This window comes from Arachis ipaensis, chromosome B10 (assembly GCF_000816755.2).
Source record: "Arachis ipaensis cultivar K30076 chromosome B10, Araip1.1, whole genome shotgun sequence".
In the NCBI taxonomy this organism is placed as follows: domain Eukaryota; kingdom Viridiplantae; phylum Streptophyta; class Magnoliopsida; order Fabales; family Fabaceae; genus Arachis; species Arachis ipaensis.
Genome location: NC_029794.2, coordinates 24,400,989 through 24,414,157, shown reverse-complemented (window position 1 = coordinate 24,414,157; position 13,169 = coordinate 24,400,989). Strand labels below are relative to the sequence as shown.

Below are 13,169 nucleotides of genomic sequence, written 5' to 3'. Positions count from 1 at the left end.
CTAAGGAAATAAAAAATGACCAAATAAAATTATTTAATTGAAATTTTTTGACCCATTATCTAAAAGTTTTTTCTTGTTATTAAATATATTTCTAAAAATATATTATTTGATATTACCCCTGCTGACAAATCAAATTCCATTAGAGTGTTTGTTTTTTATGTTTAATAAATAAAAAAATTTAGCAATGTGTTAAAAATTGTGTTAATCTAGTAAGACTAAGTTCAAGTATTTATATATGGTGACTTAAATAAACATCTTTTGTTATTGCTAAAGATAATTGCACACATATTCAAATCAGACCTATATTTTTATATATGTCTCTGATTATGGATTGAACATGTTATCCTTAAGATCGTGAGCGCATTGGTAATGATAAGACCTACTTCTATTTAGTTAGGTTTTAGTATATGTGTAAGTAGGACTTGCATAGTATTTTATATATAAATTCTATATCTAATAGCCTATTACAAATAGTTGTTATAATCCCATTATCAAAATTGATGTTTAAGCGATTGAATCCGATCACATCTAGCGATTTAATTGAATACACATGCTAATCTATTTAGATGGCATAAACATATATACATTTGACCATATTATCAACATAAACGCTCACTATATATTTTAACAATTTTGCTAGGAAAAAGAGGGAGTCCAACCAACAACAAGCCAACAAGTATTTTTAAACTATATTCTATATTATTTAATTGTCATTAATTAGTAATTATTTAAATTTTATTTTGTAAAAAATATAAAATTAATGATTATTAATTACCTCTTCTTATTCTAATTCATCTTTTACCATTTATTACGCAAACCCTAATTTCTTTTTTTTAAAAAATTTTGAAATTCTAAAAAAAAAACACCAAAATATAAGATAAAAAATCATCTAAATTCTAAGAAAAAACATACAAAATATATGAAAAAGAATCATCCAAAACTAATAAAAAGAATCATTCAAATCTTAAAAAAAACATACAAAACACAGGAAAAAGAATCATTCAAAACTAATAAAAAGAATCATCCAAAATTTAAGAAAAAAAAATAAAAAACTAGTTAAAAGAATCATTCAAAACCAAATAGGAGGAGGAGAAGAAGAGCCCCAGGGTAGCCGGTGACGATGTCTTGGACGGCGTTGCATGGACGGTGGAGGACTCGCGGTGGTGCGGAAGCCACGGAGACTGCACATTGTGAGTGGAAGAGTCGCCATGGATCGGAGTAGTTGATAGCGTGTCACGAATGGAGCCCCGCGGTGGCTGCGTCGCGACAGAAGGAGAGACATGGGATGAAGGGGCCACAGTGCGATGAAAGACGCGGCGGTGGTGGTCGATGGGTCAAAACTCCATGGACGATTGCTCTTTGCCGGAAGCCTTGCACCACGACGGCAGCACTTACGACGGAACTCCGAGAATGCGGGAAAGAGGTTGTTCGGGCGTTGAGTTCTTCGGCACAATTGGTCAAGCACAAGCACAGAATGCATACTGGATGATGGAAGGGTAAGGGAATTTCCGTGAATGACGTTCTTGTTGCTAGCCTGTCAGGTTAATACCAAATCCTAATTTTTCAAAATAATCATTAATGATAATTATTCAAATTATAATTTATTAAAATAAATTAAAATTATTATAATTAAGTGAGTTGTACAAGTTGGTTGGTTAAGAAGTTGGTTTCTTATACTTTTCCATATTTTAATTATCATTATTTAGTTATAATCTCTACTTTTTTACTAATCATGTATGATGTTATTAGTGATGGAGGCTAATGATCAATCCTAACCAGGGACGGATCTATGTTCTTGGTTGCTGGGGCAAGCACCTCCCCACTACAATTTGAAATTTTTTTTAGTAGTATATGATAATAATATTTATTTGTCTCTATTAAATTATTAAATTTGTCCTCACAATAATTTTTTACTCAACTTTTGGTACATAATAATTAATTTAAGAATTTCATATTAGATATCTATTAGAATAATCAATTATCAATTTAAATGAGATTAGTGTTCTTTCTTAGAAATTAACTTGAAAGAGTATTATTTATCTTCTCTTAAAATAAGCTTTAGTTTTTTTTTCTGTAGCAACTACATTAATTGAAAGAACTTTCTCAACTATATATGAATATCAGTAAGAGTTGATTTCTAATTTCTACAAGCACTTAAGTGGGTAACTCAAGGCTTAGCATAAGCACATGAAATCAAGTATTATCATTAAAAAATTTAAAAAACTTAAGTTTTTAATGTATTTATTTTGTAGTTATTAAATGAAAAAATTTAAAACCTTCCACTAATACTAAGATTGTCATGTGTCTTTAGGACACATATTAGCTAAACCCAAATTATTACTATGTTATATATATTTTGCTCCCACTATCAAAATTTTCTAGATCCATCACTGATCCTAACACATTAGTTATCTTGTTTTAAAGATTATAAATGGCTTGATCTTTTGTTCATAGAGAAGGTTTATACAATTTCTCTTAGCTTAATAATTAACTATTGCGTGAAATATCTCTTATGAGTGTGCTTTAAGATGTCTTTTTTTTTTAAATCTTTTTTGGATAGCTACTCAACCTGACATCTGTCTATTACCTATCTATCCTATTTACCCAGATATCAGTCTTATGAGAATATACAATTAATAATTTGGTGAAAAATAATTTTTGAGTATGCAAAAGTGTGTATGGCGTTTATGTGAAATATGTTATGAGTCAAAGGGTATTAGTCTATTGCTTATCTATCCTATCTACCCAGATATCAATCTTGTGAGATCAGACAATTAACAATTTAATGCAAAAATACTTTTCAGTATGCAAAAGAGTGTACAATGTTTATTTAATATAGGCTATGGGTCAAAATATACCATCCATCTTGGTTTTGATACTAATATAAAATCCCTAGATTAGAACTATTCTTGTTGTTATACATGTTAGTCTAAAACTTTCTATCCTATTAGCATGTATGTTTGACAATTTACAAATTAGTTCAATTTCACTTTTGGGTATACAATAGGGTGTATGTCTTTTTTATTTTTTAGGCTATTGAGTGAGACTATACAACATATGTTGAAAAATGAGACTTTTGAGACCAAAAGAAACAGACATGTAGGCTTGACACTCTTTAAAAAAGTTCAACGTCACTTTTGAAAATGGGTTAGAGTGTCTAGCATTTTATTATTTTATGATATATTCAAATTATTTTAATATATCTTATTTGTTGAAAATGATAAAACTCCAGAAATTAGAAGTGCTCTTGTTTTTATTCCAGATTCATGCCAATACGTTTTACCATGTATTAGGCTTTTGTGATCTTTCAAAAAATGGTTACTCCCTCTTTGGTGACCATTAGATTTTATATATTAAAATGACACTACTAAAAATGGATGTCTATCTCCGATCCTCTTTACTTATGATTGATATCCTGATATTACTTGTTGCAAATAAATATATAATCTCATCCATTGAAGAATTCTGTCTACAAAAATATGGAACATAGATGAAAATTTTTTATGACAAAGAAGGTCTGTATATTTTAAAACACTCACTCATGTACTCTTGTTCTATTATCCAAAGATCCCTATTATCTAAAGTCATTAATAATTTGTTAAAACATATTTTTACTTCTACCAAACCTTGCTTCTTTATTAATACTCTTGGTGCACGAAATTGTGATGTCCAGGCTCGAACAATCCCTGGCAACGTGAGCAACTTGGTACGCGTAATCGTGATTACACGTTAATTATGTAAAATTCATGGCTCTTTCTTTCCCCGGCAATGGCGCCAAGAACATGGTGCCAATACCACGGTTCACAACTTCGATACAACTAACCAGCAAGTGCACTGGGTCGTCCAAGTAATACCTTACGTGGGAACAGCAGAGCTCCACACCTTAATCTATGGAGTGTAGAAACTCTACCGTTAGAAATACATAAGTGAAGGTCCAGGCATGGCCGAGATGGCCAGCCCCCTATTGTGATCTAAGATAGCATACAACTGATCAAAGATCAAAAGCTGATCAAAGATGCCTAATACAATAGTAAAAGGTCCTATTTATAATAAACTAGCTACTAGGGTTTACATGAGTAAGTAATTGATGCATAAATCCACTTCCTGGGCCCACTTGGTGTGTGTTTGGGCTGAGCCTGAGTGTTGCACGTGTAGAGGTTCTTTTTGGAGTTGAACGCCAGTATTTGTGCCAGTTTGGGCGTTCAGCTCTGGTTTTGGCTCCTTTTCTGGCGCTGGACGCCAGATTTGGGTAGAAAGCTGGCGTTGAACGCCAGTTTACGTCGTCTATTCTTGGCCAAAGTATAGACTATTATACATTTATGGAAAGCCCTGGATGTCTACTTTCCAACGCAATTGGAAGCGCGCCATTTCAAGTTCTGTAGCTCCAGAAAATCTACTTTGAGTGCAGGGAGGTCAGAATCCAACAGCATCAGCAGTCCTTCTTCAACCTCTGAATCTGATTTTTGCTCAAGTCCCTCAATTTCAGCCAGAAAATACCTAAAATCACAGAAAAACACACAAACTCATAGTAAAGTCCAGAAATGTGAATTTAGCATAAAAACTAATGAAAACATCCCTAAAAGTAACTAGATCCTACTAAAAACATACTAAAAACAATGTCAAAAAGCGTATAAATTATCCGCTCATCAACTCTCATATTGGACTAGGTGATGGCATATAATGATCTCTAATATTATTATTGTATGGTAGATACTGTATGAATGAATCATGTAATGAATATTCCATTCTTTGACTAAATTTTCATAAAGTCCTTAAAAGCTAGACTCTCATATGAGTTAAAGCATTTGACGATATCTTACTTGTAGAAATACATCAAAATTCAAATATCAAAACTGTCCTTCTTGTTATATAGTTCAATGGCAACACTTATTATGATATACCATTCTTTTTAGAATTTTTAAAAAGTGGTTAGTACCTCTTCTTAGGCCAATAGATTTATTTTATAATGTATTACCACCGCTAAAAATTGTATGCCTTCTTCTGAACCTCTTTGTCTGTGATTGCTATTCTGATATTAGTTCATTCTATATAAATCTTTAAATGATAAGACCAAAAAAATCTATCCATTAAGAAATTATTTTTACAATGTATGGAACTTATGATTATTTTGTATGAGAAAGTAGGTCTCTATATTCCAATAAAAAAAATCCTATACTGTTATTTGACCATCTACAGATCTAATACATTTAAATTCATTAATAATTCCAAATTTGATGTTTCTCTATCTTTTTTGGGTCGAAGATTCACTTCTTTATTCAACTTAGTCGATACAAATAAAAATTCTCTTGTTTATTTGTAGCTATCAGGGACTATATAGCATTGATTTATAATGAATTAATTCTTTTTAAATTATATATCAGAATTAATTGTTTATTGTATGAACAAATCATATAATGAATCTTTCTTAATTTTTCTTTTGAATAGATTTTGATAAAGTATGGTTAGGTAACATTTTTTTTTACTTGCAAGAATCTCAATTGATTCAACATGCCAATTCAACCACCTTGTCCTGGTTTAAATGTCCATTCCAATATCTCAATAACTGCGGAAATAAAATAGGATTACTAAAACTATCATGATAAAAGCTTGTAGTGGCTAATTACATCAGTTTCAGGTAATTAAATTATTTGATTTACATTCAAAGTTAATTAGCGTATCCAAAATGCGAAAAATTTTACTATCCAGTAACACTTTAAATAAAAAAAATTCATTTAGATAACTTAATATCATAAAAATAATCAAGTTTTATCGTGATTATAACCCATCATCACTTTAGGTCCTTTGGTGTTAGATTAGTTGAGGCCAATTTGTCAAACCAAAATTTTAAAAGTTTTAAACAAATTTTCATTTTTAATTATACTATCAAATTTTTCATGATTGGGGTGATCTGGTTCATATTCATTGCAATATATCAACTATATATAACTTACAGTATACTTTAAACTTGATTCTAAAATCCACAAACATATTACTAATGAAGATTAATATAAATACTGCATTGCAATTATAAATAATGTATTGATACACTTATCACATGAAAGTCACATAAAATTTACCTTAAAATGCATTAACCTATTAATTTTATATCAAAGTCATTTACTATACTTCGAAATAACCAAAAACCATACATTAGCATACTTATGGCTAAACTAATACGAAAACCAAAATACTACACATATCAAAATATAGAAACCTCTAAACATTGTCAATCTATTTCCATAGCTGTATCAAAATTTAGGAACCAAAATACTACATATACCAAACAACATACTGAAATCCAAACATGCTATTAATCATGCATTATGCCTAATTATTAGTCTCACTAATTTGTATTTTATACCTTTTTCCACCCTTGCGGCTGAATTTGTTGGTGAAAAATCCCAATTCATCTTCATGTGTCAACATTTATAGGTAAAGACTGTTTCATTCCCATGAGAGCTTTTTTACATGGGGTTTTCTCTTTGAGGTCGGTGACACTGTCTTTGATACCATCCTGATAAAACCAAAGTTAGAATATAATATTTTTTTATGAAAAAAATACTGAACAAAAAAAATGCTTCCTAGCAATTATATTATATGAGCTCACCACAGAAAGCATAGAATCAATGTCATTTTGCATATTAGCCAAAACTGCCGATACATCAATTGAGTCACTGTACCCATTGTATTATAAAAAGGCACCCAAAAAACTTACTTATACATTATAATATAAATGCCAATATAGTTAATATTTCCAGTGTCAAAAAGAAATAACTACAGCACATATAGTTATAGCATCAGAGGCGGAATTATGTACTTTCTTGGGGTGATTCATCTCTACAATCTCCTCATCATCACATATTTTCATGATGGTATAGACCTGGTCATACTGCCTAATGTTCGATGATTTAACGTTAACCTTGAAAAGTAACTTCCTATCCATCATGGTTTTCAAAGTTGGAAGGTATCCATCCCTATCAAAAGCCTGGGGTGTTTATTGACATCAAACACTATACTTGTTAAAGAAAAATAAAAAACGACAATATATCTTACATAATACTTCGTCCTTGATCTGGTCAACTTGCCTCCCACATAACTGTACCATTTTTCTATCCCACATTAACAATGTTATACTACCCATTCTATCACATGCCATCACCTTAATTGTGTACCTGATTCAAACACGTCAAAACATCAATAACACGAAGTAGGAACCCAAAAGAACATTAATAAAATCTGAAACATAAAATATGCATTTATAAATTTAACTTATATCTCACACACCCCCCTAAGTGATGCAGCTCCGTGAGTGTGACCATATCTACCACACTCATATCTGTTTTCAATAGGAGTTTTTACTTTCTTCGAACATTTTCGACATAATTTGTAATACCAATCATCCTTATCAGAGTTGATTGAAACTATTGTACCAGCAATCCATATAGGCCCTTCCTGCAAATAATAGCATGGAAATTTTAATATCTGGCAATGAAAATAGACTAAGTAGATTCTTGTACAAATTGTCCTTGCGTATGTTGAGCTGATAGCTTCTTCTATAGTTTTAACATCTCCCCCTTTTTAGCTCGTCGGCACCAGAACACGGGACATGAGATGAAACTTGACTAATTCTGGTCGAGTTTGCCGGTTTCCCAGCAAGCCTCCTACAAAATTATTAAATATAGACTTTAAATCCCATACACAAAAATTTTCTTCTCGCATAATCATTCATTGTGGATGTTAACTAACCTGTTACGAAAATCTCTAACCCCTTCCATATCAGGATTAATATGTAACTTGAAATATTCAAAGTGACTCTGCACTGATATTTTTCTATAAGAGATTATTGATTATTGTGAGCCACATGTTCTTAGACTGTTAATGCAATTAATAGTAAGCAAAACAATAACCCATCTAGTTTAAACGCATACCATTCCAACGGCTCGATTTAAACCATTGAGCTATAACTATCAAAGGCTCCACCCTCTCTTCCTCGAGATATGGTAGAATTTGGTCTACTATGCTTCCAAAGAACATACAACCAATACTATTATTTCTGCATCACAATGTCAGAATAATAAAAATTTTGTTAATAGATGCAGTCATAACCAAAGTGAACAAATTAAACTATTATTGAGAACTCTTACTCAAGGTCTTTGATCAAAACATCCAAACGCTTTGTCTCCCTACCTTTGTTAGTAATAAACTCTCTTGGATCCTCTTTTTCAACCACTTCACCAATGACATCTACACAACAATGAAAAGTCTAAACCAAATTAATTTTCTCATACGGCACATTTGTTAGATCAATGTATAACTTGTAATATATTTGTAAAAATTTTATGTTACCTATGAGTATTGAATCATCGATCTTGTCAGCTCCCAGTAGCTCCGAGATAGGCTTAAAAGAAAATACCTCTAGAGGAAAACTGGGATAAAGTATTGGAAGAACAGTGGTCTCCTGTGAAAAATTTATGGTCCATCTATTTGCAGTTGTCCTGATTTTCTCTTTCTTATCCACCACTATGTAGTTAGACATTATGTACATGCTAAACTCCACAACATTACCTCTCCACTTCTTGATCAATGGTTTTGGATTGAAGTTTGGATCCTACTACCCTAGAAATTATGAAAACAACATATCAGTTAGAAATAATATTAGAAGCTAGAAAATAATCAGATATACCATATATCCAACATACTTATTTTGATATCCTGAAGAACTATTTCAATGCCATTGATTTTCTTGTCAATGAACCTGTTTGGAACTTCCTATAAATGCACCATATAAACCTTGAAATTCCATTGAAGTTACGTTGGATTAACTTTCATTAACCTATCATATATCTCTATCATGTTTATGCAAGTTTGGAATGAAAATACACTCACTATTTTTGGGTGGGTAACACCCTCAAGGAACTTCAAGTTTAACGTAATGTTAATGGACGTGTCCTCAGTAGCATTTTATAGGCAAGTTTGAATTTTGAAGAACATAAGAATATGATTTTACCATGCTAGTCCATTATTTTATTCACACAACTGTATATTGTTTAGTTTTCACATGTCAACCAGTGGAGCTATACACTTGTCAAGCACAGAAAACTCCACTTATCGAGCAGCAATCTATCTACTATATTTTTATTATATAGTAATAGATAATACTACTCTATATAAATGAAATTCTTTCTTCATGTGTATGTGAACATTTGTCAATACGCCATTGAATTGTTTGAGGTCGCTTCGAGAAGGATCATGGAATTCGCATGAAACAAATATTGTTGTTTATGTTAACTAGTGGAGGGCCTGCGCTTTGCGTGGATGCTGTAAGCGATTTGCATTGTATTTGTACGTATTCCATAACACTATTAAATATATGATATATGAAGCATTACTTGATTTGTTTGGGTTCTCAACTACATTTATTTCTTCAATTTATTGATTTATTTATTAAAATACAGTGATAACAAATATTTGGATAAATGTATATTCTCCCAAATTTGACTGGTCCTATAAGATTGTGTCCAAAAAGTCCAATCTTATATTTCAAGTCTTTTCAATTTGCAAAACATCATAATTATATGTAACTAAAATGCTCATAAGATATAAAAAAACAAAAAGAATAATGTAACAAAAATTATGAAAAGTTATTTTTTCACGTCCTGTTGTAGCTAAATTTATTTTAAAAAACTTAAAATTTAAAGTTGATGATTTTCGAAGATGCATTTAAAATATAATAGTATTCGTCAATGTCCCATATGATGACAACTGGTCTAGTGTATGGTGGATGCCATCTCAAACTTTTCAAAAATCACCAATTCCTATGCGCATCATTTAACCAATAATAAATTTTCACCTACCAATTCAACCGTTATACTTGTTTTGGAGGAATCAAACCTCTATCTCCAATGCTTTCTAATAGTAGCAGCCATTGAATCACTTCTTCTACTTCATGCTTTCTTCGGAATACTGGCACGCTAGCGACGATACTCAAAAGCTGATCAGTGAGACTTCTAGATCTGTGATTGAGAGAAACATTATGTGGCCCAGTGCTCAACTTATTCCTTTGTTTAGGTTCATAGTCACACACTCCAAATTGGGTATAACCCGCCAAGCTACACCTAGATCAAATTGAATCCCCTTGCTAATCGATCGTTTTCCTCGATCCTAACTTGTTTGTGGAAATCTTGGTGTTATACACAATATTGATTTTCAATATACATTAGTCTTGTTGATCTGATCGGATCAGATAGGTGAGTGGAACCCAAGCCTCTTTATTCATATTGTGTATATGTTCTACATACATTTGCACATTCAAAGGCATCTTACTTGTTAATTTTTTTTTGTAGCTTAAATTTTTTGTCATTACAAATCTCAACTTTTGATAAGTGTTTCTTTTCGTATATAAACCCTTTATAAATTTAGTTGAAGTGCTAAGTATGTTAAGTTCATGTATTTTTTAATAGAGATATTATTACACCATGTTTGGGAAGAGAACGTTGTCTTTGAATCATCCATCATTTGTGATTTATCTGGAGATGTCATTTACATGAGAATTCAAATTCAACAACTCACGGTACTCTGCTTTTTTATCCATTTCTGTTTTCATGTATTGTCTAAATTCTATCATTAGTAATAGTTAAGAAAATGTTCAAGCATCTTGTATTTTTTCTACAAAGCTATCAACATCAAATGCATTTTAATTTGTTTTACGATTTACATTGGGTGGTTTATGGGCTAGATCTTGGTGTTTAGGACTTTATGCGTAGACCATTTTTACTATTATTTGCTTAGTAACCTGTAATTATTTTATCCGTTTGAATCTATCTATTTAGTTGCAGGTCTAGTACTCCATTTGGCAACACAATAAGGAAGCTTGGTTTTTAATTTGGTGGCAAAGAAGGTTCCATTCTTCTCACTAAATGCCTTTCTAAGATTATTAAGGTTTTTTTATGGTCTTCTCTAATGTATTTTATTTGTATCTTTTCTGTATCATTTCTTCCAAATAATTTGGTAACTTGAGATCTTTATAAAATTAATGTGGTATAATGATAACTTTATTGGCTATCATCAAATTGTTAAATATGAAGGATTGTATATTATTCTTTGTTAATTGCTTAGCAATTTCCTCCTTTTAGGTAATCTGCATTGCTCTCAATCTACTTTCTAAAAATTATATAAACGGTGTGGAAAGACCGTCGGTGTAATAGGCATTTATTTATCAAAATAATTTGCTATGTTTTATTGTTGCAATTCTTGACTTGCTTGTAAACTTGATAGAGAAAGATTACCATAATAGGTAAATTAAATAGTTTCCTACTGCTAACATTGGTATTCAATCTAGAGATTTGCTAAGCAAAAGGGAAAAAATCTAATTTGGAATATCTAATTACTAAATTATTAAATTCACCAGCAATTATACTCTTGAAATTCCAATGTACTTTCTATGATGTCGGTCCTGTTATTTGCAAAAAAAATCCAAAAGGATATTGCTTCTTGTTTTCTGCTTAACTTTTTTGTTTTAACTTTAGTTGAACAAAAATAATGTTTCATTAGTGCAAACGCAAGTTATGAAGCAGTCTCCCGGGGTGTTAATTGCATGCGGTTCGGAAACCAAAATACAACAATATTCGGTGAGTACCACTCGTAGAACCTATTTTTGATAGGCTGTTAAGAGAAGACTCATCTGTATATGCCAACGAACTTAAATGTTTTCTTTAGCTCCTGATTTGGTAGTTTTACAACATAATTTGTTGGTGGTGAGATTGAAAATAATGTTTCAAAATGTGATTTATCCGTGTTGATATATAGACCTTTGACGAACTTTGGCTTGATAAGTGTCTCTTCTCATATATAAACCCTTCATAGAGCATTTATTGCACCATGTTTGGAAAGAGAAGGTACATGTTGCATCCTCCATAATTTGTGTTGAAAGCTTTGCAAAGTTAAGGATCTAAGTTGGAATGCATGGCTGAACAATTTTCAATCACCATTTTTTTGGTTATTAATTTCTAAAATGAATAATGTAGGCAATGCTAGTTTATTACGATCTCCATTGCATTATTAAATAAAATACATAATTTTAACTAAATTCATTAGTAAATAAAATTCTATCACAGTTTAAAAGAATATAAGGGTCTTACTCACACGTATATAAAAGATAGGAATATTTTCATGTATTATAATCTCATCAAATACTCCTGATGTGAAAGTTCCTTTTTTTTAAGACATAACTGAACTAAAGCCATTGTCCACAAATTCTGGCTACCAATCAAACTCCCAATACATACCTATGTCAAAGAAAGATATAATTCTGCAGTTATTTCATCATTAACCAACATTCAAATTAATACCGAACTACATTTAAATAAATAGAAAAATTAAAGTCTCACCAAAATCAGTTGTCAGATACAAAATTACACTATAACCAACCTTCATCAATGCATCATGCATCATGCATTCTTAGGCGTCCAAACATTGAGTCAAACCTATCATTGAATCTCTTTGCAAGAATTCAACCTCCTTAACTCATCGTACATTAACCAACATTTCTAAACACCTCCTTAAAAACTACGTTGTCTGTCTCTTGGTTATCTTCATTGTTGCAAATCAAAATCTTCAGACATTTTCTATTTGTAACTCTGGACACTGCAACATATAGTTAGCCATGTGTGAACACTGACTTCTTTAGAATGAGACCCACATTTGATAATGATTGTCCCTGACTCTTGTTAATAGTCATAGCATATGATACCATTATAGGAAATTGTCTCCGCTGAAACTTAAATGGTATCCTATGGTCTGATGGACTAAGTGTCATTCTTGGGATATAAACTTTTTGGCCACAATTTGTTCCTGTTAAGCTCTGTACTTCAATGATGTGTTTTCTCAACTTTGATATTATCAAACGTGTTCCATTACATAAGCCAGCAGAGTGATCAATGTTCCTTAGTAGCATGATAGGTGTACCTATTTTCACATTTAACTCATGATTAGGGACGCCTAAACATCTTATAGTGTTTAAGAATTCTGGAATATGAATGGATGCCATGATGTCATTACTGCACTCTGCTTGACATGCAGTGTCAGAACTGTAGTAAGTATACGCCTCGGCAGGGTTGAGACTCATCATGTAATTATAATCTCATCAACGGCTTGTAGCGTGGGTGCTAATA

General features: G+C 31.5%; 1 pseudogene; it reads right to left on the bottom strand.

The window, feature by feature from the left end:
• LOC107620383 lies at positions 12,533 to 13,169 on the bottom strand (annotated as a pseudogene).